Source organism: Podarcis pityusensis (genome assembly GCF_964106645.2).
Source record: "Podarcis pityusensis genome assembly, chromosome: 10".
NCBI lineage: Eukaryota > Metazoa > Chordata > Lepidosauria > Squamata > Lacertidae > Podarcis > Podarcis pityusensis.
The window spans coordinates 49,412,783-49,438,711 of NC_138035.1; the positions used below are offsets into that span (position 1 = coordinate 49,412,783).

At 43.1% G+C, this 25,929-nt stretch overlaps 1 long non-coding RNA gene across 1 annotated transcript; it reads right to left on the reverse strand.

Moving 5' to 3' along the window:
- Positions 1–422: 422 nt before the first annotated feature.
- Positions 423–25,644, reverse strand: LOC308486091. The gene is made up of 3 exons (XR_013990943.1): positions 25,287–25,644; positions 24,128–24,266; positions 423–1,718 (listed from the first exon to the last, which is right to left on the reverse strand). It is a non-coding gene; the product is annotated as an uncharacterized lncRNA (long non-coding RNA).
- Positions 25,645–25,929: the final 285 nt, after the last annotated feature.

The following is a 25,929-nucleotide window of genomic DNA, read 5'->3' on the forward strand; positions in this document are numbered from 1 at the left end:
CTGGAAGTTGTTCTTCAACATTCAGGCACACGACCAACAGATGGATGCAGTTTCCACATGACCAATGGATGGGGAGGTGCCCACAGAACAGTTCAGAGAGGGAATAAATCTGATTGTGTGACACAGCAATGTGTTCTCCTTTCTTTCCTATCAATAGTAATTAAATGACACCACTTGCAGGCCTGAGCGTTATCTGATTCCCCCACTTCCTCTCCCTTCTTTCACAACAGCTCCAGAGCTCAGGTGGGCCAGTGCTATTTTCAAAAAACCAGATAGAAAAGGATTGATTTCCTGCCCCCTTTTTCAAGCTATTTCAAGCACACACAAAAAAAATCTAGGATGCATGTGTTGTGAAGTAATTTATCTGTGTAATGTAATCTCTGAGCGAGAACTTACTGACAGTTTGTTCAAGGGCAGTCAAATTGCCTCAAGAGGTTGAAGTCTCTGAGAGGATTTTTAATCACATTTAACCCCCCCCCCCCAAGCTGGGTAAATTTACACGTGTTTTCATTGTGCCACATGAAGGGGCAAGATGGGTGGCAGCTGCTTTGAGAAAGGTGGCAGAGAATCATCTTGGTTATCTGAGTTACTAGCACACAGCTGCAGTTGAATGAAATTGTCTAGAAGCAGCAGGATAGTTGAACAAGAACCAGCCCATTCCCTCTTAATATTAGCTAGCTATGTGCAATAACATGATCGCAAAAGTAGGGGTACAATCCACAGGGCAGTTCTCCTCGAAATTAATGAGAGCTATGCAAAAGCATGGTGTGGTATTCCAGTAAGTTTTACAAACAGTAGACCCACTGAAATTAATGAACATAACTAAGGGTGTTGTTCACCTTACTGCATACTGTGGCTCCAGTGTACTGCCACCACAGTATTTTAAGCTGGGTTCAAACAATGTTACAGTGGTACCTCGGGTTACATACGCTTCAGGTTACATATGCTTCAGGTTACAGACTCTGTTAACCCAGAAATAGTACCTCAGGTTAAGAACTTTGCTTCAGGATGAGAACAGAAATTGTGCTCCAGCGGCACGGCGGCAGCAGGAGGCCTCATTAGCTAAAGTGGTGCTTCAGGTTAAGAACAGTTTCAGGTTAAGAACGGACCTCCGGAACGAATTAAGTACTTAACCTGAGGTACCACTGTAGTTGCAATCTGTTTGTATCCCGTAGCTTTTAGAGAAATACACCTGTATGATGTGCTTTCCCCCGTCAAAGCAGCTTCCGTTCCGTTCCAATGTGGAAGCCACATTTCCATTTTGGTGTGAACTGTTTGGGAAGATTTTACGTACGTGCAGATGTTGGCACATGCACAGATGAAATCTTCACTGAACTGAAGCTTGATGTGGGGAAAGAAATCACTGGGTGAAGATATCCCTGCCCCCGATCTGGTGTGAACTGCGGCAGAAGAAAGCAGCTTAGAAACACAGTGGGAGGAAATGACATCACAGAGTTCCAATCTTCTAATGTGAAGATACCATAAATTAGGACCATCAATTTTAGCAGCTGAGTAAAACTTAGTTGAATATCAGCCATGGAAAGGATGAAAATGCATAAAGTATTTCAACTGAAGTACTGTGATTACTGGGCTATGTTAATGGCTTCAGCAAAACGTTCATTTTCTCTGTGGTATACAGCTTCACAGAGGAATTCTTGACATCAGTCTCCCATTCAAATTGGACTTGTCCCAAAACAGGAAGACGGGGATCCCTTTTTCTAAAGCCCTAAATGGAACAAATAGAGAGCAATTAAACACTACAGCAACAACACTGAAAATGTTTTATAGCACATTATTTAAAGTCAGCAAAACAGAAAGGCCTTTTCTATCCACCCTTGTTGCACTTCAGATATTCCTGCTGCGTGAAACATGGAGCAGAATATCCATCACTGTGTGGAACATAATCTCGTTTCTCGGCTCTGTTTACGGCACTATAACTTATCTTTGCCCAGAATTGTCATGCCATAACAACTTACTTTTCCCTTGGTGTCACTCTCACGAATAGAATGGAGGCCAAGAAGGGGGGGGGGGGAGTGATTAACGGTGCCTATACAGGCGACACCAGAATAACAGATTACCAACCTGATGTGACAAGTGCAAGGTGTTAATTTCAGAGAACGCTGCACCCATGGAAAGAACAGCACTCCTGAGCCCATGTCTCCAGTTGAGTGATGTGAGCACCAGGCATATTGTTGAGAGTAAAGAAACAATAACAATGTCATCGTGTGCCCCTCGTGAGAATTAAATGACATTTATACGAGGTGTGGACAGGGGTTGTTTATTTTTTAGTTTATTTTTAATCTGGAAGAGAAAAGTGTGGCTGAATTATGTCAGTAGCTTTATTTAGGATCCATTACATTACAGTAATTCTCTCAACAGTGTTTTGTTTAATGTAATGGGTAGATAGTCCAAGCCCTGCTTTCATTCACTTCCACTGAGGGTTTCCATTTGTTACACATTAAGCAGCTACCCTGGTATGCAGGTGTAAAGGCCTGCATGCTTAGTAGAAAGGGTTCAATGTTTCTACTGAGCTGCAGATACTGATACAAATCAATTGTCATAACTAAGGGGGAAAGCAGAACCATTCCTTTCACTTCTATTGTTAAAAATTAAATACTCCCCCACCAAGTCTCTTGTAAATATAGTAAAGGTAAAGGGATCCCTGACGGTTAAGTCCAGTTGTGAACGACTCTGGGGTTGCGGCATTCATCTCACTTCACAGGCCAAGAGAGCTGGCATTTGTCCACAGACAGTTTTACCATTCTGTGGTCTTCGCTGCTGGAGAGGTGGTTATGGAGGGACTGTCAGTGCCCGATCGCAATGAATAGAGCCAGAAAGATTCTGGAACGTGCCGTGGCGCGTAGAGTGGCGGCTCGGGGGGGGGGGTGTCATTGACCACCCCAACATCCAGTTCAGCAAGGAGGCCCTCTACCAAGATGATGGCGTGCATCTTTCGGATGCTGGAAATGATGTTTGGTTGGATGACATATCTTCAGGGATTAGGGATTGGTTGCAGGTCTGAGGGTATTGGCGGTGAGCTCTTGCTCGAGTGGCGGTTAGGCAATGGTAAGGGGTATTGTTATGCAGATGAAAGGGGTGGAGGAAGCACCATCACCTTCCCCCATGTGGAAGGGTAGTCCAGTAAAGGATTCTGGGGGCCGTTGCCCTGTCTGAAGCCTATGGAGGTGTGGGCCTAAGGCATGCCCCCGAGCGGTGACCCCGGGGAAGCTCCTAGTTGATGTGCATCAGCAGGACTCCCCCTACTGGTGGTTAACGCTTCCCGGTCTTCAAGCAATCAGGCTGAAGCCAGTTAGTTGATAGGACCAATGCCTAAGCCAATACCTCTCAATTCCTGTAACCAATAAAGTTGTGGCCAATTTTCGCCCATTAACCTAAAATGATGGTGTCATGTGTCGTTATTTCCGAGGGGGTGGTGGGAACTCACTACGCAATTACGGTTGCATTCTCAGAGCTCCTTTATGCAATAAAAAGGACATTTTTCATGCAACTTTTTATCCCACTGTACCAGGAAATTGCAGGCAGGGGGCTTGCTTAGTTCTCTCTCTCTCTCTCTCTCTCTCTCTCTCTCTCTCTCTCTCTCTCTCTCACACACACACACACACACACACCCCTCTCTGAAGAATGCTAGCTCTCCTCCCAAAACATTTACATGAGAAGTGGCTCCTCAAGGGAACTTTCCCTCTGTTTGTCCTGATGAACTCCACCTAAAATGGAGCCCAGGCTACTTCCTTCCTCACCAGAAAGTTGCAGCATCTACAGCAGAGGTGCAGAACTAGTGGATTTGTCCATTCACTATGGGGACCACTGCTGGATGAGCATCATTTCTGGCCATTGACCTTGCTAGGTTGGGCTGATAGGGGTTGGAATCTAACAACAGGTGAAGGGCTACAGTTTCTCATCCCTGCATCTTCTGGGGCTCTTCTGCCATTGGAAGTGAGTTGGGTATCAACCAGAGACCACCTTTTTAGTTGCAGCATCTAAATGTTGAAATATCCTCTACAGGAGGAGAACATGACATCTGCATCATCATCTTTTCAGAAGCAGGAGACCTTAGACATTTGTAATTATTTTAACACAGCCATTAAAAAATTGTTGTGATTATTTTATACTATTTTTTAAATGCTTGTAAACTAACTATAGAATCTCTATGGCTGAGGGCACAGCTACCGTATTTTTTGTCTATAAGACTCACTTTTTCCCTCCTAAAAAGTAAGGGGAAATGTGTGCGCATCTTATGGAGTGAATGCAGGCTGCACAGCTATCACAGAAGCCAGAACAGCAAGAGGGATTGCTGCTTTCACTGCGCAGCGATCGCCCTTGATGTTCTGGCTTTTGAGATTCAGAATATTTTTTTCTTGTTTTCCTCCTCCAAAAACTAGGTGCGTCTTGTGGTCTGGTGCGTCTTATAGAGTGAAAAATACGGTGAATGATTTATTAAATACAAACTCCACACAGGACTGCTGGGGTGGTGTGTTGTTGTTTTTTGAAGTGACCTCAAGATTGATTGATGCCCTACCCTTAACGACCAATAGAAAGATCGTGCAAAGAAGTGATGAGTGGTTCTAGCAATATGAAAAACAGAACAGAGTGTGCAAGCACAGAAAGAAAATAGAAAGAAGGGGGGAATCCAATACTAACCTAAAAGGGAAGAAGCAGCCTTTTGAAAACAGGGTTGTAGCATTTGCAGGACTGCCAAAGAAATGGATTTCCAGTCCTCTGAGGAAGTCTGACCCTTTAGCCTCACACATTTTCTTCTTGGATTGGGAGGGAAAGTCAGCGTTTGGAAATCTTACATTGGAAAAAAAAGGCTACTGAAATGTTTTATTATTCCAGTGTGAAAAGGGTAGGAGGACAAGCTTTTTTGGGGGGGAGGGGTTGGATGCATGGGAGGGTCTCTGGATGTTCAAATCTTGTGAAAATGAGTGGCAGTGGCCGTTGTTTTCAGAGCCAGGTCTTTGTGAATTGCGCTTCTAATCCTAATCCTATTTATTCTGAAGTTACTCACAAACCCAATGTTTGCCTGAATGCATGTGGACTAAAAGCAGGGTGGAGGCATACATGCAAGCCCCACCCCACCCCAGATCATTCCGCACACCAGCTTCTCTCCAGATGTTTCCAGATTGAGATGGAAGCTCTGAAAGTGGGATCCTGTGAGACACCAAACAACTTCTATGGTGCCAAACAATGGCCCTGGAGGCAGGAGAAAAATCACTGAAGTAAAAGGTAAAGGTAAAAGGTAAAGGTACCCCTGACTGTTAGATCCAGTCACAGACAACTCTGGGGTTGCGTGCTCATCTCGCTTTATTGGCCGAGGGAGCCGGCGTTTGTTTGCAGACAGCTTCCAGGTCATGTGGCCAGCATGACTAGGCCACTTCTGGCGAACCAGAGCAGCGCATGGAAACGCCGTTTACCTTCCCACCAGAGCAGTACCTATTTATCTACTTGCACTTTGATGTGCTTTTGAACTGCTAGGTTGGCAGGAGCTGGGACCGAACAATGGGAGCTCACCCTGTCACGGGGATTCGAACTGCCGACCTTCCGATCGTCAAGCCCTAGGCTCTGTGGTTTAGACCACAGTGTCACCTGTGTCCCTCAATCACTGAAGTACAGTGCCTACAACCCATTCTCCTTGAACCACTCCAGTAGGATACCGTGGCCAACAGTACTGAAAACTATTGAGAGGTCAAGGAGAATGGGCTGGATCAGGGCTGTCTTAAGTATATCCAGGGCCGTGGTGCAAAGATTCCTACAGCGCCCCCCCCCCAGAGTTGCTGACCTTTTTACGGCGCTGCCGGCAGCTTTGTGGGGCTGGAGGAGGCGGGCAGCAGCTGGAGGGTGGCTCCTCCGGCAGGGAAGAGGAGGAGGCTCTGGGTGCGGCACTGCTTTGGCGTGGCATGGCGGAGGCGGGCGAGGGCAGTGAGCTGATGCTGAGAGGCACCGCGTCCAGCCTCCGCCTCTTCCCTGGTGCCCTCCAGAACATGGCACCCTGGCGCCCCGCGCCACTTGCCGCTATGGGCAAGACACCCCTGGGCTAGATCATACTTCCTCCATCATTCCCAGTGGGAAAGGGGAGAGTTATTGTCCAGCAACTGGGTCACAAATTATGCCATCCCAGTTTAAAGATCTCCCCCCACTCCACCACCCCCGTCTCTCCTGTGAGCTATTCCAGCGACTAGAAGAAAATTAAAATTAAAGTGACTCCAAATAAGTTCCAAATGAATATATGGCATTTGTTTTCTAATGAATGGAATATTGAAAGTCTTACATTCATTTCTTTACTAGCAATAAATGAAATGAATGGTTCCCAATTGTTTCATTGTCCCACTCATTACCAGACAAAAGCACACCCCTATTGCATATTCCCTCTTTGTACAAATGGCAGACTGCATCAGCAACCTGTCTAAATCGGCTGCAGCGTTCAGCCCACCCTGCTTTATAATTTTATATATCCTAAAACGGGGTGACTGCCTGAAAGCACTTTTTGGGGTTGTTGAGGGGTAATGTTGCTCATAGTTAAATGGGAATTAGCAAACATATTTTAATTAGGTTTGAAGAAGATTGAGAAAACACAACACACACACACACACACCGCTTTTCCCCGTGGGACAGCTTTGAGCCTCTTTCTCCCTTCCCTTGCTTTGCCTCACTCATCACTGGCTCAGACCGCTGTGACTTGGTTGGTGGTAAAGACTCAGGCTGGAGCAGTGCACACACGTATGCCCCGGGCGACAACAACCTGCGCTACACCACTGGTTTGTATATGCAGGTTTTTTGCATTAGTGCGAATATGAGGAGACAGAAGAAGAAGAGAACATTAGTTCAAGAGTCTACTGGAAATAGTTACGAGCACAGCCAGAAGAGAAATGAAAGAATTGAAGAAATAGTGGACATGGAAAGAGGAGCACCTGAAAGGAACAATTGAATCCCCCACCCCCCAAATTGTCTGTGACCCTGAGTGGAGTAGTTTGGAGTCTGGTTTCCAGGGCCAGCCTGCCTATGTGGCAGAACTGCAAGAGGGGTTGCTCCTGAAGGAACCCCACCTCTACCTCTGTTGCCCCTGCTGCTTCTGCATGGCTCAGGTATTTTAATTATTTTTTATACTTTTCAGTTTTATACATTTCACTAAGTTTACAGTCATTTTAACATTTCAAAGCTTGACTTCCTTTTTTTTTTGTAAGAATTTTTATTGGTTTTACAGAATAATTTTAAACAATACAAACAAATAAAAAAAGACATACAAACATGTAAAATTTCATAACCTTTTTTTCATGTCCCTCTCTTCTCGGACTCCCCCAAACCTCCCCTTCCTACATCCCAATTTCCAAAATTTATTTCAGCAAATTCTAATTAATTTTATCAAATATATTTTTTCTTATTCTTTTCTTCAACTTAATCTTATGTCACTGTAATCTCCTTTTCTTTCTCCAAACCTCGACATTTTAACATTCCTCAATTTTATAATAGTTCTTAAGGTAAATTTTAAATTTCTTCCAATCTTCTTCCGCCGTCTCTTTCCCCTGCTCACGGATTCTGCCAGTCATCTCAGCCAGTGTCATATAGTCTATTACCTTCATCTGCCACTCTTCCAAGGTGGGTAATTCTTCTGTCTTCCAATACTTTGCGATGAGTATTCTTGCTGCTGTCGTAGCATACATAAAGAAATTTCTATCTTTCTTTGACACCAATTGGCCGACAATGCCCAAGAGAAAGGCCTCTGGTTTCTTAGGAAAAGTACATTTAAGTACCTTTTTCATTTCATTATATATCATTTCCCAGAAAGCCTTAATCTTCGGGCACGTCCACCAAAGATGATAAAAAGTACCTTCCGTTTCTTTACACTTCCAACACTTATTATCAGGCAAATGATTAATTTTTGCTAGCTTGACTGGGGTCATGTACCACCTATAGATCATTTTCATAATATTTTCCTTTAAGGCATTACATGCCGTAAATTTTATACCAGTGTTCCACAACCATTCCCAGTCAGCAAACATAATGTTATGACCAATGTCCTGTGCCCACTTAATCATAGCTGATTTAACTATTTCATCTTGTGTATTCCATTTCAGCAGCAGATTATACATTTTTGACAAATTCTTAGTATTGGATTCTAACAGTTCAATTTCTAATTTTGATTTCTCCACCTGGAATCCAATTTTCCTGTCTTGTTTATGTACCTCCATTATTTGATAATAATGGAGCCAATCTCGAACCTTGGGTTTCAATTTCTCATAGCTCTGTAACTTCAATTTATCTCCATCTTGTTCCAAAATTTCCCAATACTTTAGCCATTCAGCTTCCATATTAAGCTTTTTCAGCGCTGTAGCCTCTAAAGGTGACAACCATCTAGGGGTTTTACTTTCCAACAAATCTTTATATCTTATCCAAACGTTATATAATGCTTTCCTGACAATATGGTTTTTAAAGGCCCTATGCACCTTAATTTTATCATACCATAGATATGCATGCCAACCAAATGTATTATTAAAACCTTCTAAGTCCAAGATATCTGTATTCTCGAGGAGCATCCATTCTTTCAGCCAGCAAAATGCTGCTGCTTCATAATACAGTTTTAAGTCCGGCAGGGCAAACCCCCCTCTTTCTTTTGCATCCGTCAGTATTTTAAATTTTATTCTGGGCTTTTTGCCCTGCCAGACAAATTTCGAGATATCCTTCTGCCACCTCTTGAAACAATCTATCTTGTCCAGAATTTGTAATGTTTGGAACAAAAATAACATTCTAGGCAAAACATTCATCTTAATAGCTGCAATTCGGCCTAACATTGACAATCTCAAATTTGACCATATTTCTAGATCTTTTTTAATTTCCGACCAACATTTTTCATAATTGTCTTTATACAAGTTCGAATTCTTAGATGTCAAATAGACCCCTAGGTATTTCACCTTCTTTACCACTGTCAAACCTGTTTCATTCTGGAACTTCTCCCTTTCCATGACTGTCAAATTTTTTTCCAAAACTTTAGTCTTTTGTTTATTCAATTTAAATCCGGCCACCTGACCAAATTCTTGAATTAGCTCCAACACCCTTTTTGTACTAGTGTCTGGCTCTTGTAAAGTAAGTACTAAATCATCTGCAAAGGCCCTTAACTTGTAATGTTTGGCTCCGACCTGTACACCTTTAACCTGCTGGTCATCTCTAATCATATTAAGCAACACCTCCAGAACAGAAATAAAAAGTAAAGGGGAAATTGGGCACCCCTGTCGTGTCCCTTTTTCTATTTTAAATTCTTCAGTTATCACATTATTTACAATCAACTTAGCCTTTTGTTCAGCGTATATGGCACCCATACCATTCTCAAATCCTTGGCCTACCCCCATCCCATGAAGATTCTTTTTCATAAAACTCCAAGAAATATTGTCAAAGGCTTTCTCCGCGTCCACAAAGATCAGAACTGCTTTAGTGTTTATATTCACCTCTAATAATTCCAGAATGTCTATTATGTTCCTCACATTATCTGATAAATGCCTTTTTGGGAGAAAGCCTGCTTGGTCCTTATGAATCTTCTCCATCAACACTCTTTTCAATCTTTTTGCCAGAATGTCTGCAAAAATTTTATAATCCACATTAAGTAATGATATTGGGCGGTAGTTCTTAAGTTGAGTCTTTTCAGTCTCTGTCTTTGGTATGAGTGTAATATACGCTTCTTTCCACGATTCTGGTGCCCTTTTCCCCTCCAAGATCTCATTACAGACTTCCTTTAATGGTTGTACCAACCACTCCTTCAAAGCTTTATAGTATCTGGAAGTCAGTCCATCTGGTCCTGGAGATTTGCCCAGTTGCATATTTTGAATGGCACTCTCTATCTCTTGATCTGTTATTCTCTGGTTTAGATCCACCTTACTTTGGTAGGAGATTTTTTGTAGTCCATACTTTTTAAGGAATTCGTCTATATCTTCTTCCTTCTGCGGTCCTTGTGAATATAGCTTTTTAAAATAACTCAAAAAACAGTTTCTTATCTCGTTAGGTTTAGAAATATTCTTTCCATCGACTTCTAGACTTGTAACTGTATTTAGTTTCTGTCTTTTCTTCAGTTGCCAAGCCAGAAGCTTACCACATTTATCTGCTGATTCAAAAGTCTTTTGTCTCATTTGTTTTATCTTCCATTCAATCTCTTGATTCATCAATTCCATATATTGTGTCTGGTATAACTTAATCTCTCTCAGAATCTCCTGGGACTTTGGTTTTGATCTCAATTTCTTCTCTCCTTCTTTTATCTTTTCCAAGATCTTATCCTTCTTCTCATTTTGCTTTCTCTTTTTTACTGAATTTTGTTGAATTAAAAATCCTCGCATCACTGCTTTGCTTGCGTCCCATATCACTCTTTTTTCTACATCAGTTTTTAGATTTATTTCAAAATAGTCCTTTAAAGTTTTTTGGGCCTTTCTATGGATCTCCTCGTCTCGAAATAGGTTGTCATTCATCCTCCATCTGAATTGACCAGTTACTGTAAATTTCATCTCCATCTTCACGGCGTTATGGTCGGAGCAAGTCTTTGGACAGATTTCCACTTTCTTAATCTTTGGAGCCAACCCACTAGTAATCCAAATTTGATCGATTCTGGTCCAGGTCATCATTGCTTCAGAGAAGAAGGTTCCCTCTCTCTCTCCACAAAAGACTTTTCAATCTCGAGTGTTCTTTGAAAATGCAGGCTCAATATTTTTTCTCTTTCCTCTCTTGATCTTAATGTTATTAGGCAATCCCTTGGCTTCTTCCTGCCTTGTGCTCTTCCCAGTCTAAAAGCAGTGACTATTTTAATTTCTTCCTTCTCTAACTCCTGTTGCCAAAAATCAGAAAATTCTTTAGAAAGGAAGTTCGCCAAGTTGTCTCCTTCACTTTCAGGCACCGCTCGTAGTCTTAAGTTTCTACTTCTCCTCTCCAGTTCAAGCATAGACAGGGCCAATGTATGATCTTCTAGCTTTTTGCAGACTGGTACAATTTTTTCCTGTGTAGCATCCGCCGAGACTTTAGCCTCATCAGCAGAGACTTTGGCTTCTTCTGCGATTTTACGTATATTAGCAGAGTCCTCTAATATTTTATTAATAGATTCTGTATTAGATGTCACCCTTTTCCCTAATTCATTCACACTTTGTGTATTCTGATCAAGTTTGATTGAGAGTTCTGTCAATTTTCTACTATTTTCCGCCCCCTGCTTTGTCAAAGATTCCAAAGACTCATTTATTTTAACCAAAGCTTGTGTTACAGGATCTGATGACATTGTTGTTCTTGTCTGACCAGTTGCAGCTGGTGCCACTGGGATGCCTGGGACTGAAATTCTTCGCTGTGAAGATTTTGTTTTGTATTGTCTCCCAGACCTGGTTGTTGTCTCTTCTGATGCACCACTCATGCCTAGCCAAGGTCACTCTCGCAGCTGTTAGTTGTTTTTCAAGGGAAATTTCCACTGCCTTAATAGTTACAGCCCAATTTGCAACAGTTATCAAAGTGTCCTCTAGGGGAACAAAGTTTCCAAAGCTACACAAAATGTCTTACAGTCCAAAATTCCCCTGAGGTTTCCCAATAGTCAATTGTAACAGTTCTTATATTTTCAGAGTTCAACAAACCAGTAATTTAATGTCTCTCCTGAGCTGAGTAGTTTGAAACAATGTAATAATCTAAGTGACAGCTCACTGACAGTTCTCTCTCTCCAGGTTCCTTTGCCCCGGCAGTCCGTTTCAGGGGTATTTGACACAGCGATAAAAAGTTTTAAAATCTTTTTCTGGCAGGTTCTAATTCCAAATTCCTCCCCCTTTTGCTCCTGCCTACCAAAAGGGGGAAAATTCACAGTTTATGTCTGGTTCTCTTCACTCTTTGCGATCTCTCAATGGTTGCAGCTTTTAATCCTTCTTTGCTTTATCCTTATGCAGTCCGGGAAAGGCTGACTTCCTTACTTTAACCAATCCCGTTTTCAGCCAAATTTCAAAAAGATAATTGTAAATCCCAATTAAGTCAGTCTTACTCACTGGTTTTACTTTGTAATCCAATTTTCAGGAAGGAATCGGCGCTCTCCGGCTATGGCGATGCGGCTTCGCTTTACAAGCTGGGTAGCGGCTCTCAGCACCGCTTCTCCCCCCGCTGCCGTTCCGGAGCCTTTAAAAAGGCTCCCTTGCGATTTCGGGGGGGCGCGATGGTGCCCACCGAGCCTCCTTGTTCACAGGCTTCCGCGCCTGTAATTTTTGAGGGTCCCCGCTTCGCCGTAGCGACAGGACCCGAACTTGTAAAGCAGAGCTCGGAGGGAAATCCGCCATTAACCGATGGCGCCGACCGGAAGCTCAAAGCTTGACTTCCTTCCCCCTCATTCTGCGGTTCCTTAAATTTATTTTTAATATCTTCAGCATATCCAAATTAACTTCATTTGCCCATTTATTCACCTTCTTTAAATACATACTCTTATAAAACTGCAGGTTATTACAATAATCCTGCCAGTGCTTGATTTCTTATTCTTTCGGTATGTTTCGCCATTTCTGCATATTCCATAAGTTTTTGTATCCATTCTTCCTTTGCTGGGACTTCTGCTTTTTTCCATTTTGGGGCAAGTAACATTCTTGCCTCTGTAATAGCGTACATAAATAAATTCCTATATAGTTTAGGTAGTTCTGTCCCTATAATTCCCAAAAGAAAAGCTTCTGATTTTTTTTTACAAACATTATTTTCGTCATCATTTTCAATTCATTATACAGTATATCATTTCCCATGCGTGGCCCAGGTAAGGAAGGCTTTGGCGAGGGTAGCACCTTCCCATTTCTCCTCAGGCAGCAAAATTCCTCCCCTACCGATTTCCCTCAATTTATTGGATTACCCCCATTCAGATAAACCCAGATTTACAAGGGGGAAGCTTCAAGACTGGCATTGTTTGAAGGCAATGTCATGTGGACTATGCTAATTAATTGAGAGGGCAAACACACAGTTAACTCTAGTGTGGACAACCTCTTAGAATGCATTCCTGCATTGCTACATATGATATCTTGCTCTACTTATAGCAGGCCTGGTACAGCCTCTGGGTATAGGGCGGTATATAAATTCAATAAAAACAAACGAACAACCTGCATGTGATTTACATTTGCAGGATGAAGTACAGTGGTACCTCGGGTTACAAACACCTTGGGTTACAAACATTTTGGGTTACAGACTCCGCTAACCTGGAAATAGTACCTCGGGTTAACTACTTTACCTCAGGATGAGAACAGAAATTGCGCGCCGGCGGCAGCGGGAGGTCCCATTAGCTAAAGTGGGGTACCTCAGGTTAAGAGCGGTTTCAGATTAAGAACAGACCTCCAGAATGAATTAAGTTCTTAACCCGAGGTAGCACTGTAAAGGCAAAAGCAGGGCACAAATCCAAAACTATTACTAAATAAATAAGCAAATCAATAATTTTATTCACATCCATTTGCAAGCCATTTTATTTTTTTAATCGAGATCTATGCAATTTTTCTCGTGGTGAAATTTCATTGCCTTCAGCTTCAGAAGGCTGCTAAGCTCATCATAATATTTTATATATTTGATTGACACCCCCCCCCCGGCCAGGCCTCTTTTTTCCAGCCTTTGGTTGGTTTGCCTCTACATTCACCTGGAAACACCTGAAGTTTTAAAACGAAGGCCTGACAATGAAGCAAACCAACTCAAACACCTTGTTCAGCACCTGGAGATGAATCAAAATAATTCCCCCCCTCCCCTTGTAAAAGATCAAGTGTGCCAGGAGCTGGGTGCCTCCAGGGCCAGTGCTGAATGATTAGCAAAGAAGAAATATAGATCCTTTGACAAAACCACCATTCGCTGTGTCCTTGCCAATGGCAGCTATAGGGTTTGTGCCAAGGGAGGGGAGCCGCAGGCTCAAGGGATGAATGCAGCTTTCTGGGCCTCCCTATATGGCCTCCCAGGATTCTCAATAGTCAATGCCCGCTCCCCAGGGCACACCCCAAACTGCACATGGGCCATGTCCTCCTCAAGGACATTCTCTGTGGTAGCCCCTAAGTTGTGGAACTCCCTCCCCACCAGAGGCAGACCCTACAGGTATCCCTATTTTCCAGGAACAGTCCTAGATTTACAGAAGCAGCCCCAGTTTCTGATTTGATTCCAGAATGTTCCGCTTTGCTTTGCTTTGCCTTTCCTTTCCTTTCCTTTCCTTTCCTTTCCCAGTTTTACTTTGATTTTCAAAAGTTAATTACATATTTGTTTTCCTCCAATATTTTTAACAAATGTAAACTTCCCATTCCCCACTCCATGGTTTCCTTGTTTCCCCATATCCAGACATCCCTATTTTCACTGAAGAAATGTTGGAGGGTATGGAGTTATACGACTCCCAAGCCAAGGAGATAAGCAACTCTCTAATTTCTAAGAGCACCATCACCTGTAGATCAAATGAGCTGAGTTGCTTCACTCTTCTTTGATCTCTTTCAGAAACATTTGGATATGACACAAAGCCAGGATCATGACATTATATTATCTTTGGGCTCTAACTTGCTCAAATACAGTGAGCTTCAAAAAAGCATCCATCCAGGACAAAGAAAAGGGGTGGGGAAGAGAGAAGTGGAAAGTGTTTGGGTGGTGTCGACTTGGAACGAACCTTAGGTAGGTTTCAAAAAACACAAAAAGCTAAAGACATGAGGATTAAGCATTTGCATTATCAACTGGTTTAGGCAACCACCACTTTAAGCCTCATGTGTGAAAATGCCTTTTGGCAAAGAATCTTGAAACAGCTCGAAGCCATTGGCTTAGGCAGTCACAAACTGTCTTGCTGTAATTATCCTCCTATGAGATCTGCTGCTAGAAAGCAGGCGTGTTAAACATTACAAGATTGGCTTTGTGGTACAATGTGTGCCTGGCTATGAAGAAATCCCTGCCTTCCCATTGAGTTTTCTGCAAAGGCCAGCCTTGCCACCTCACTTCATTCAATCCCCTTACTGCCCAAGGATAGTGGCAGAATGACCTCAGCAGTGAGGACCCTCCAGTCTATAGGCCAGACCTCCCTGTTCGAGCTGCAAGTCTGTTTCTATCAAGCCACGCCCACCTGCCTTTAACCTGAGGCAATCTGGTCCAATGGGGCAAATGGGGCACCACCGCAACAACCTCCATCTTAATTCATCCAAGCCTACCTGCCTTCTTACTTATAACCAGTCCAGAGGTTGGCTCTGTCAGAATCTCCATTACGACTGAGCTGATAAAGCTCATCTTCCGGTCGAGTCCTTCGGAATCACCCTCCGATAATAATTAACGACCTGAGCCTCTGATAAGGCTCCAGGCACATCCCACTCAGCAGAGCATCAAAGTAGCACGCGGAAGTGATGAGATTTATGGCTATATGCTATGCTTTATTACTAAGCTACGCAGACAGAAAGAAATACATCCTCTCTCTATGAGAGCAGAGAGCAGCTGAAAACAAGGGAACAAAGGAACAGGAAACCAGTCATGTCACATCCGTCTCCCGTGAGACTTCCAACAGTATGGAATGTGTGGAATGTAAACAGAGTCTTGTGACTCCAAAGCACTGCTCAGTGGCAAACAGAAACTAACAGGCTCTGGCTATCTGCTTCCTTCTTTTTAGTCTTAGCGTTGCTCTTCTAAAACTCGCCAGAGGAGAATGGGGACAAAATGATAAAGAGCTGGCTCCGCCCACTGTAGGTTCTGACTCCACCTACTGCTGGGCTTCATGCATTCCACCCCCCCCCATGTCCCAGTGGACACCTGCCACCACTGACCTGAGGCAAGATGCAACATGGGGTTGGGCCAAAATGGACGGTTGTGGACACAGCCTGATTGATTTCAAGCTGTGTCGGAAAAAATGGCTCACCTGACATGATTGTGACATGAGGTAGTTGGCAGGTGGGATCCAGCCAATGGATCTAGCCTGCTAGCTAGATCCAGTTTCCCATCTCTGCTCTAGGTGTCCTAAAATAACCTGTCCAGGTAATGCAACATGTATCTAGTAGGGTAGGGATAGCACAAGGTGGACCCTCAAGGTGACCCTAACCATTGGCCGGGGCTGATGAGAGATATTGCCCAACAACATTTGGAGAGCAGCACATTGGCCACCAGGATCTAGAGCATTTTCCCCCCAAACTTGAGTCTCCAGCTGTTTTTGGACTACAACTCCCATCATCTCTGAACACAGGTCTTGCTAGCTAGGAATGATGGGAGTTGTAGTCCAAAAACAGCTGGAGACCCAAGTTTGAGAAACCCTGATCTAGAGGCTCGTCACTGTTGCTTACAGTTGTGAGGGGGGAAAGATTGAGGAGTTCAAACTTGAACTCACCAAAAAGTAAGCCAAATTCTATTCAGAGAGTCTTTCTACATGCTTAGAGGGTGCACTGTATTTGTGCTGTGGAGAAACCGGAAGGAAGTGAAGGAACTGGAAGAGAAGGGAAACTAAAAACAACAGAATTAAAAAGAAAGGTGTGCTTTGTGTCTTAATTTCTACCCCACCTCCCCAGATGTATCCTTTACACCAAGCGAGGGACAGTGCTGGCTTAGTGCTGAAGCTTTTCTTCAGCTAACCGGCAGCTAGCTGATGAAGTTTATATTGTCCACAAACCTAGACACTTTATATTAATTAACCTTTCCCAAATTTATGAGCTGAACATTTTAGCACATCCTCTGAGGTGTACTACTAACTAAAACATACTGAAAATTAATCGCTATGTTTTTAGTATTTTGCCCCCCCCCTTTCTCCTTCCCGTCTAATAAACCATTTCAAATGTCAGTTCATGGTTAAGAAATTGGCAGCCTTCTTTCAGTAGACTGAGTGGCTCCATTGAAAACACCGAGATAGAATAAACAGTGAAACGATTTTGTGAAAACAAAAATAAAAAATCACATTTAATGTCTTTGTTCTTGCCTCTGAAGGAATGGCCTGTGTGTGCTAAAGACTTCCAGTCAGCCCTCAGATTTTAATAGAAAAAAGTAACAAAGACCTTCATCAGCTGGAGCAAATAATGAAAATGAGAGGCAAATATCACACATGGGTTATTCCTGAATCCTTTTGGCTCATCTGGCGCATTTCAGCTATTATTTCCCATCCATAATAGAACTCTTGGAAAGGTGGATGGTTTTTGGCAAAGCTAATGCTAATTATGCAGCTGGCAGGCTGTTCTTATTGCTGTGACGACCTGCTTCCCTATAGAGTCTACCTGAGTCTGGCGAATATTTGACAAGTGTTATTAGCCACTGTGCTTTGGTACTTTGCTGGGAATATTAGTCCAGTGGTTCCCAAACTTTTTGGGGCCACCACCCTTTTAGTTCAGTAAGCCCATTCCCAGTGCCCTCTACCTTACACTATAAAAAGCATAATTCAGAATAGCAGTTTGCACAACCCACTAAGGAAGCTGATAACGCAATAAAATTTAACGTGGTAACAATTTGAAACATCCATCCAGAGTGGGTGGGGCAACCCAGTCAGATGGGCAGGGTATAAATATTTTTATTTATTATTTTGCTTCCAGCAAATATAAAAACACCATAAAACACCGAACATCATCATCATCATCATCATCATCATCACCACATACATTCAAAATCCAATTAAATCTAGTAAGTTTGATTAAGGCAACTAAATTAATGAACTTAATCCAGTGAGCCCAGCTTTTCAAAATCTAATAGCCACTTACATCTCCAACTTGCCCCTGCTGTCCTCTTGTCTCTTGGTGCTCCTCCTGGGTAACCTTACCACCTCCAGGGGTGGGACCAGCCACTTTGGGAACTTTGGTAAAGGTAAAGGTACCCCTGACCATTAGGTTCAGTCGTGGACAAATCTGAGGTTGTGGCGCTCATCTCGCTCTATAGGCTGAGGGAGTCAGTGTTTGCCCAAAGACAGTTTCCAGGTCATGTGGCCAGCATGTCTAAGCTGCTTCTGATGAGCCAGAGCCGTGCACAGAAACACCGTTTACCTTCCCACCAGAGCGGTACCTATTTATCTACTTGCACTTGACATGCTTTCGAACTGCTAGGGTGGCAGGAGCAGGGACTGAACAACGGGAGCTCACCCCGTTGCGGGAATTCGAACCGCCAACCTTCTGATCGGCAAGCCCTAGGCTCTGTGGTTTAGACCACAGCGCCACCCGCGTCCCCCTATTATATGGTATAGAGTCTTGAACTCCAGGCCTTCAACCTTGTCTGATACTTTTTATTGGTGCCCAGTACTGTCACCCCTTTGAGACGGGGGGGGGGTATCATGTGCATGGTATAATACCCCAGTGCTACCCCAGGGTGAGTGTCGAAACTCACCCTGAACACCTCCCTTATTATCTTATAAAAAAGGTAAAAAAGGTAAAGGACCCCTGGATGGTTAAGTCCAGTCAAAGGCGACTATGGGGTTGTGGCACTCATCTTGCTTCAGGCCGAGGGAGCCAGTGTTTGTCCACAGACAGCTTTCCGAGTCATGTGGCCAGCATGAATAACCACTTCTGGTGCAACGGGACATTGTGACGGAAACCAGAGCACACGCAAATGCCGTTTACCTTCCCGCCGCAGCGATACCTATTTATCTACTTGCACTGCTTTCGAACTGCTAGGTTGGCAGGAGCTGGGACAGAGCAATGGGAGCTCACTCCATCATGGGGATTCGAACCATTGACCTTCTGATCGGCAAGCCCAAGAGGCTCAGTGGTTTAGATCACAGTGCCACCTGCATCCCTGTTCTGTTGGAATAACAGTGGTGCCCACCTGAGAGGTGCCAGAACTGAGTTCCGGTGAGTTCCAGCTGGAAAAAAGCCCTGTAATACCCTGTGAGAACAAGATGCTTGTCTAGACAAGCTATTGGCCTTATGTCCTTTTTATGTTCTTATGTCTTGCCTTATTGGTCTACCTCTATTCCATTACATACTATTGCTTTGAGCAAGAATGGTTTTATTTTTCTCTATCAGTACAATTCTTTTTATACTTACTCAGAAGTAAATCTTGCTGTTTGGGGCTTATGCTCAGCTAAGTGCACAAAGCATTGCAGCCAAGAGCACAAACCGCTGCAAACATCTCTTGAACCTACCCCATTGAACTGAATGATCTTGTGCAATCTCTATTTTATGTTATTTTTTAAAACGTGGCCAGGGAATTTCCTGGTGAATTTTGGCCTAAAGCAATAGGATTGAGCTATAAGATGTTACATGCTCAACTGTACTACAGCTCAGTAGTTTTCCGCCGGGAGAAATAAAAACCTTTTGTCTTGCAAAGAAGCACAATATTGGCAATTACAGATTCCTGGGTGACAAACGCAGAGCAGCATAAATAAGGCGGATAGTCGCAGTTGCTATAGCTGCAAATTAGACTAGTAAATCAAAGGGAATCTGCAAGAATTTCATTTGGAGAAAAGCAGCAAGTAAGCAAATTGTTCTGTGAGTTAACAGTTCGGGGGGGGGTGGAATTGTGACATTTGTCACGTCTGATTTCCTTAAAAATACTTTTAGGAAGCTTGCCATTGATTTATCATAGTGTCATTAAGGAGCTCATGGTGCATTTGTCAAACAACGATAATGAAAGATGCTAGTTGCACTTGTAGCTACTTTCTGTCTTTTACAATAGTCCTAATATTAACCTTGAGATTTCCACAGTTGGCAGATAAATGGATAGTTCAACAACTTGCTATGTTTAAAAGCTGCATTAAGCAATGCCTGTTTATAGGAATAGAGATATACTCTAATAAATCTGGCTGCTCCAGAGAAGCTCTTCCTAATATACTCACAATATATGAGAGATATGATGCTGTCCTATTCACAAAATGTTGGCATAACTGGCTTCATTCAGATTGCGAGGTAAGCAAAGTTGGGGAGGTCCAACTTTGTTTCTATCCAGGACAATAGCAGCATCTCTGAAGTGCTCAGATGCCAGACAAATAAGTGAGACTGGCCTGAGAGACATTATAGGGACCTCTCTCACAGTGGGGAGCAGCCTGTGGCCATCTTAATCTGTGATCTGCAGGCTTGGGTCCTACAAGTTGGTGGCCTACAACCCCTATCCGCACCAGCCATTTTAGCGAGTGATATGATGGAAGGTGGAATCCAATAACATCTGGGGGCCCACTGGTCTAGTTGCTGTTGGACTCCAACTCCCATCAGCCTGTACCACTTGCCATGCAATCTAGGATTGATGGGAGTTCAACAGTATCTGGAGGGCCACAGGTTCCCCAGGTTAGTTATCACCATGGTTGACTGGTGCCCATTAGGAGCACTAGGTTAGAAGGCAAGACAGAGTACATGGAGCCAGAACCAGCAAAATTACTGTTCCTATCCTACTCCCTACTAAGATGGAGGTGGAGGAAGCTGACAGGCCATGCTACAACATGGACCAGTTGCAAATAAGGCAGGAAGGGGCTTGTTAAGAGCAGGCAGAGGTTGGTGAGGCAGTGCCCTGTTTGCTCTAAATGGACCACCCCCACCTGAGCTAGTCTAGTCTATTGTTGCAAACAATTTGGTTTGTAGCTATAGATACTCTCACCAAAGCTTCTTTGGCCAGATCTGGGTAGTGATGCACAGCCCGAAAGCTATGGCAATATAAGTTCCAATTGTAGGCAATTCTAGCAAGATTCCACCTGAAGAGTCATTTGCAGCTGCTTCCTAAACTTTTTTCATTGGCCTTGGAGCATGGAACCTAGTGCTTTTGCTGTCCTGTAGTTTATCAGGTACAGTGGTACCTCGGGTTAAGAACTTAATTCGTTCTGGAGGTCTGTTCTTAACCTGAAACTGTTCTTAACCTGAGGTACCACTTTAGCTAATGGGGCCTTCCGCTGCTGCTGCACCACCGCCGCACGATTTCTGTTCTCATCCTGAAGCCAACGTACTATTTCTGGGTTAGTGGAGTCTGTAACCTGAAGCGTCTGTAACTCGAGGTACCACTGTATTGGTGTTGATGGCATGCAGAGCAGAATATTACTTAGCTCATTTATTTTTGCTTTCTTTATTAAAATTTTTTTAACTCATTTCCTTTCCTTTCCCTACAACATGGGAACCACAAAGCAGATAATAAAAGGGAAAATAAAATAAAAAGATAATGAAATAATATAATCCAATTATTGTTCTTTTTTCATTAAAAAAAACAGCAGCAGGGGTCCCCATCATAGTTTATGTTTCCAGATCCTATTTATCTTAATAGCATGCATTTAACTATAAGGTTGCCATGTTTTGAAAAGTGAAAATCCGGACACCAAAGTTGCTGAGCTTTTTAAATTTTAGCCACCTCAGCACTACTTGGCAACCAAGGCAAGGGCAGCCGCCACTGACAACTGCCTCAGCTACCTCTCCTCACACAACTTTCTTTTCCTTTTTCTTCTTCTCCAGGTTCTGCCTCAGCATCCTGCTGATTCCCTGCAACAGCCACCACTACAACACACAGTTCGGAAAGCTCTGCACTAGGGTAAAGGGTGCATAAAAATGCCTCTGTTTGTGAAAACAAAGAAAAATACATTATATCAGGGGAAGCTCTTTGCAAAAATAATCCCATGTGTATTAGGCAAAATTGCATAGAAAAGTATGTACATCGGGATACACTTCTGCTAAATGCTAATGAATTTGCATAAGGACTTAAACAAATAAACTCATGTAGAATGATGAAAAGCTGATGTTAAGATTGGAAAAATGAGAAACAGAGTGGAACTGAAGATTTGCCCAGCTGTACAGAAGGCCCAGTGTATGTGTTTTTAACAGGTAGTTCTCAAAGCTACCAGCATGAGTTTGACCAAACTGCGGGAGGCAGTGGAAGACAGGAGTGCCTGGCATGCTCTGGTCCATGGGGTCACGAAGAGTCGGACACGACTAAACAACAACAACAAGCTGGCAAAGTAGAGTATGCTATTCCAAACTAGTGAAAATTAAAGTAATCCATTCAAAAACATACATACATACAAACAAACAAACCCTTTTTAATAAACTTTGTAAATGAAACACAGAGTGTGGATAAGCATCTTTAATTGACTATGTTCTTATGCAGGAGAATTTCCTATGTTTCACAGCCCATGATGAAAATCTCTTGTGGCACATCTCTATTACCTTGGTATAAGTAAGTACAATGATTAAGACAAGGCGGTTTAGGGGTGGATAAAACACACACAAATACTTTCCCCTTATATGTGGAACAGGTATGTCATTTACTGGAAGGAGATTTTCCATGCATGATGTATCAGAGAGGTGAGGAGGCTGGAAAAAGCTTTATGTTAAATTCAATGCTGTGATTGTCTTGCCTGTAACATGATCACTTTTTATAATGAATCAGAGAAGTCTTTTCTGTGTGCCTGTACTTTTCTTTTTTTAAAACAGTGCTCTAGCTGCCAGTGGGAAGTGCCTTCTTATTTTCAGTTTAACAACCTAAGAAGTATTAATATTTGTAGCTGGATTGGAACACACTGTCTGCTTACTACTGCAGGGCTAGATTCTAGATTCATTGCCTCCTAAACTGATTCATTTCTCCTTCTGCTTCCACACATTCTCATTTCAAGCTCCTTGTTTAAAGCATGGGAATGTGTCGTAAATGACACAGATTGCACATCACCTGTGAACTAAGTTTATTTGACTGCTTATCTCCTGATTTCTAAAGTATCATTCTTTACCGCTGACCACTTGAAGTCAGAAGCAAGCTTCGTTTACTTTCAGGTCTTTCATATGTGAACCTTGCTTACAGGCCCTTGGACCTTTCTCTTAACACAATATTTTGCGTGAGTTAGCACGAAATTCTGTGGCTCAGTGGCGGCCATCTTGGTGCCCTTAGCTGCCTCAGGTTGCAAACTTGTTTCTTGTAAAAGTGATGTTTCCCCTTCGCAGTAACACTCCGGAACAATCAGCATGATATTTACAGTCTTTATCACATATATACAAGAACAGCTACAGTTCAGTATTACGCATCCGAACCCGTTGAGTCAGATTCGGGGAGTGGCTTCCTACGATTCCCGCACCAACAAAGTAGGCGTGGGAATCACACGAGACATCTTTGATCCTTACGTTTCATTTCCCTCCTTGTCTGTGCTGATGTGAAAGCCCCCTCCCTTCCTGAGTCGGAGCTTCCTTCCCGAGCAGTTGGGTGGTTGCAGGGCTCTTCAGCATCCCTGAGCCCTTGTTCTCCCTGACTGCTCTCAGCTCCCTGTTCTGCCTCTCCTGTCCATTGCGCCTCAGAATCCTCCCTGACATTTGTGGATATGTTTGGGCACAACTGCTAGCGCGCATTGTGTATGCAGGAAACATATTTTTGTGCAAAAGGATACATAAGGGTCGAGGACAGGACAGCGGGGAATATTGGGAACATAAAGGACATCTTCAGAAAATGAGAGAGTACCTCAGTTGTAAGCAGGGATGCTATAGGTACAAATCCATGGCTTCAGTTTCACTCCTTCTCTGAGCTTTACCTTCCCTCACTTTATGTGGTCTTTAACTTGTCCAGTCTTTCTAGAAGATATACTTCAAAAAGTTGTTGTTGTTGTTGTTGTTGTTGTTGTTGTTGTTGTTGTTGTCATCACTAGAATTTACAGTGGTACCTCAGGTTACAGATGCTTCAGGTTACAGACTCCACTAATCCAGAAAAAGTACCTCAGGTTAAGAACTTTGCTTCAGGATGAGAACAGAAATCGCACGGCAGTGGCATGGCAGCAGCAGGAGGCCCCATTAGCTAAAGTGGTACCTCAGGTTAAGAACAGTTTCAGGTTAAGAACAGACCTCTAGAACGAATTAAGTTCTTAATCCGAGGTACCACTGTATATACTGCCCTATTCCCCGGGGTCTCAGAGCAGTTCACAGAATAAAATCAAGATATAAAACCACAAAATACATAATAAGAATAAAACCAGCAACCCAATAACCCCCCCCCCCAAAACCCCACATTTTAAAAGGGTAAAGGATGTCAATCAGGTCAACCAAAGGCCTGGTTAAAAAGGAACGTTTTTACCTGGCACCTAAAGGTGTATAATGAAGGCGCCAGACAGACTTCCCTGGGGAGAGCATTCCACAGATGGGGAGACACTGCAGAGAAGGCCTGTTCTCGTGTTACCACCCTCCGAACCCCTCAAGGAGGATACACATGAAGGAGGGCCTCAGGAGATTATTTTAGGGTCCGGGTAGGTTCATATGGGAAGAGGCATTGCGGTCCTGAGCCGTTTAAGACTTTATAGGTCAAAACCAGATGTGTTTACCTGATCTTCTGGCAAATGGTTGTTGCCTGATCAAATTGTAATAGTTGAAACAGAGAAAGGAAAGCCTGGTTGTCCCTCTTGCAGACTCATCAGCAATCTCCTCTTCAGGACCTTAACCTCAAAATGACCTGTATTTGGCCTGCAGGGTAGGCAGGACAATGATCGATCAGGGTGGGATAGATGGACAAAAACTGGGAACTTTTTCAAATTTTGTGATTGACAATTTGTCATCTAACCACATTTCAAATCTCTGTAAACATATGCTTCAGATCTATGGTGCAAAAGAAATTAGTCTAGAGTTGTAATATGTAAAAGGGGGACAATTAGTATCATCAAGAACCGTTCATGCCCCCCACTGTAAATGCAGCCAGCAGATTCTGAAAAACAAATCTATTGGCTTGCTTTTTCAATTGCTCTTTCTTCTCAATGTGGAACCTATTGGAACATGAAGTTTCATTAGCTCTCTGTTCTGCTTACTGCCAGAACTCCTGTGTTTGTTAAAGGCCTGAAGCAAGATGTACCAAGAGGCTTGCAAATTTCAGGTAGAAATGGTTTTATTATTCCACTGCTGAGAATCTGCTTCATAATATTCAGAATTGTTATCTTAAATATGCATGTGGTCACTACCTTGCTGAAGCCAAGGTCTGGGTCTGGTCAGCGTCTGTATGGGGAACAATATGTATAAATTTCCATGATGGATTAAATATGGGATATAATTGTAAATGCATCAATAATTTTCACTGCGTAAGTATAGACTATAAATCTCCAGGTGAACTGAATAATATTGCAGGTAAGCATTTTACTAATGCAAGAGTGTAGTCTTATCTACTTAGAAGTAAGCCCCATTAAATTAATGAGCCTTACTCTCAGGTTGTTGTTGTTATTTAGACTTGTAAGTCACAAAGGTCTCCAACTCACACTACATTATAAGTGGTCGGTATAGGATCATAACTTAAATCCGGTTGAAAGGCTTTGTGTACCACCTGTTCTGTTATTTAGGTTAACAATGTCAAGTAAATACAAGATGCTGCGTTGTTTTCCAATTTTAAAATACCGTATATAAATAGTTTTCTCCCAGACTGCTCTTTTAAGCTAATGATTTCCAGATGAATACATATTGGACTTCTTCTCGGGGTGAAACAAACAACTTGGAAATTACCTTCCTTTCTCAATTTGGTTTTGACCTTCTGAGCCATGCACAATGTTTTGCTGTGGCTCTAAGCCACCATTTTGTGCTGGGGAGGAATACAGAGGCTGTGTTTCTGGATGTAAAATCCAGCAATGACTTGCCTGGTGGAATTCAGTGAGATGTCCCTGGCACCCGGTGCAAAGCCTTGATTGCTGGTGATATTATCCGTGCTCCATTTCTGCCTGCCAGCTCTCCTCCCTCGCTATTGGATCCTGCTTGCGGGTCTCTCTGCTTTACCCCCCGCTTTTGGGTCTTTTGCAGGAGCTGCCAAGCTTCTGTCAGAGGCGAGGCGGAGACTGGCACAGTACTAAAGGGAGACATAACGAACCTCGATTTAGCAAGCAGATTGGTGCAATGTGTCTAGAATCAAGCACGAGGCGGCGTGGTGAAATGGCTGCAAGCCTGAACAAAGACAGCATTCGGTTGTACATATGGTGTTGCTGAACAATTCAAGGAAGTCAGTCTCGCATCTCCCTCCCTCCGTGAAAAAGAGTCGAAACCACAAAAGCCACATTTCCACAGCAAGCGGACCAATGTGCCCTGGAAATGTGCAGCGCAAACCTGGGCCTGTTTTCTCAGAACTATGACCCACTGTGTTAACTGGGACCTACAC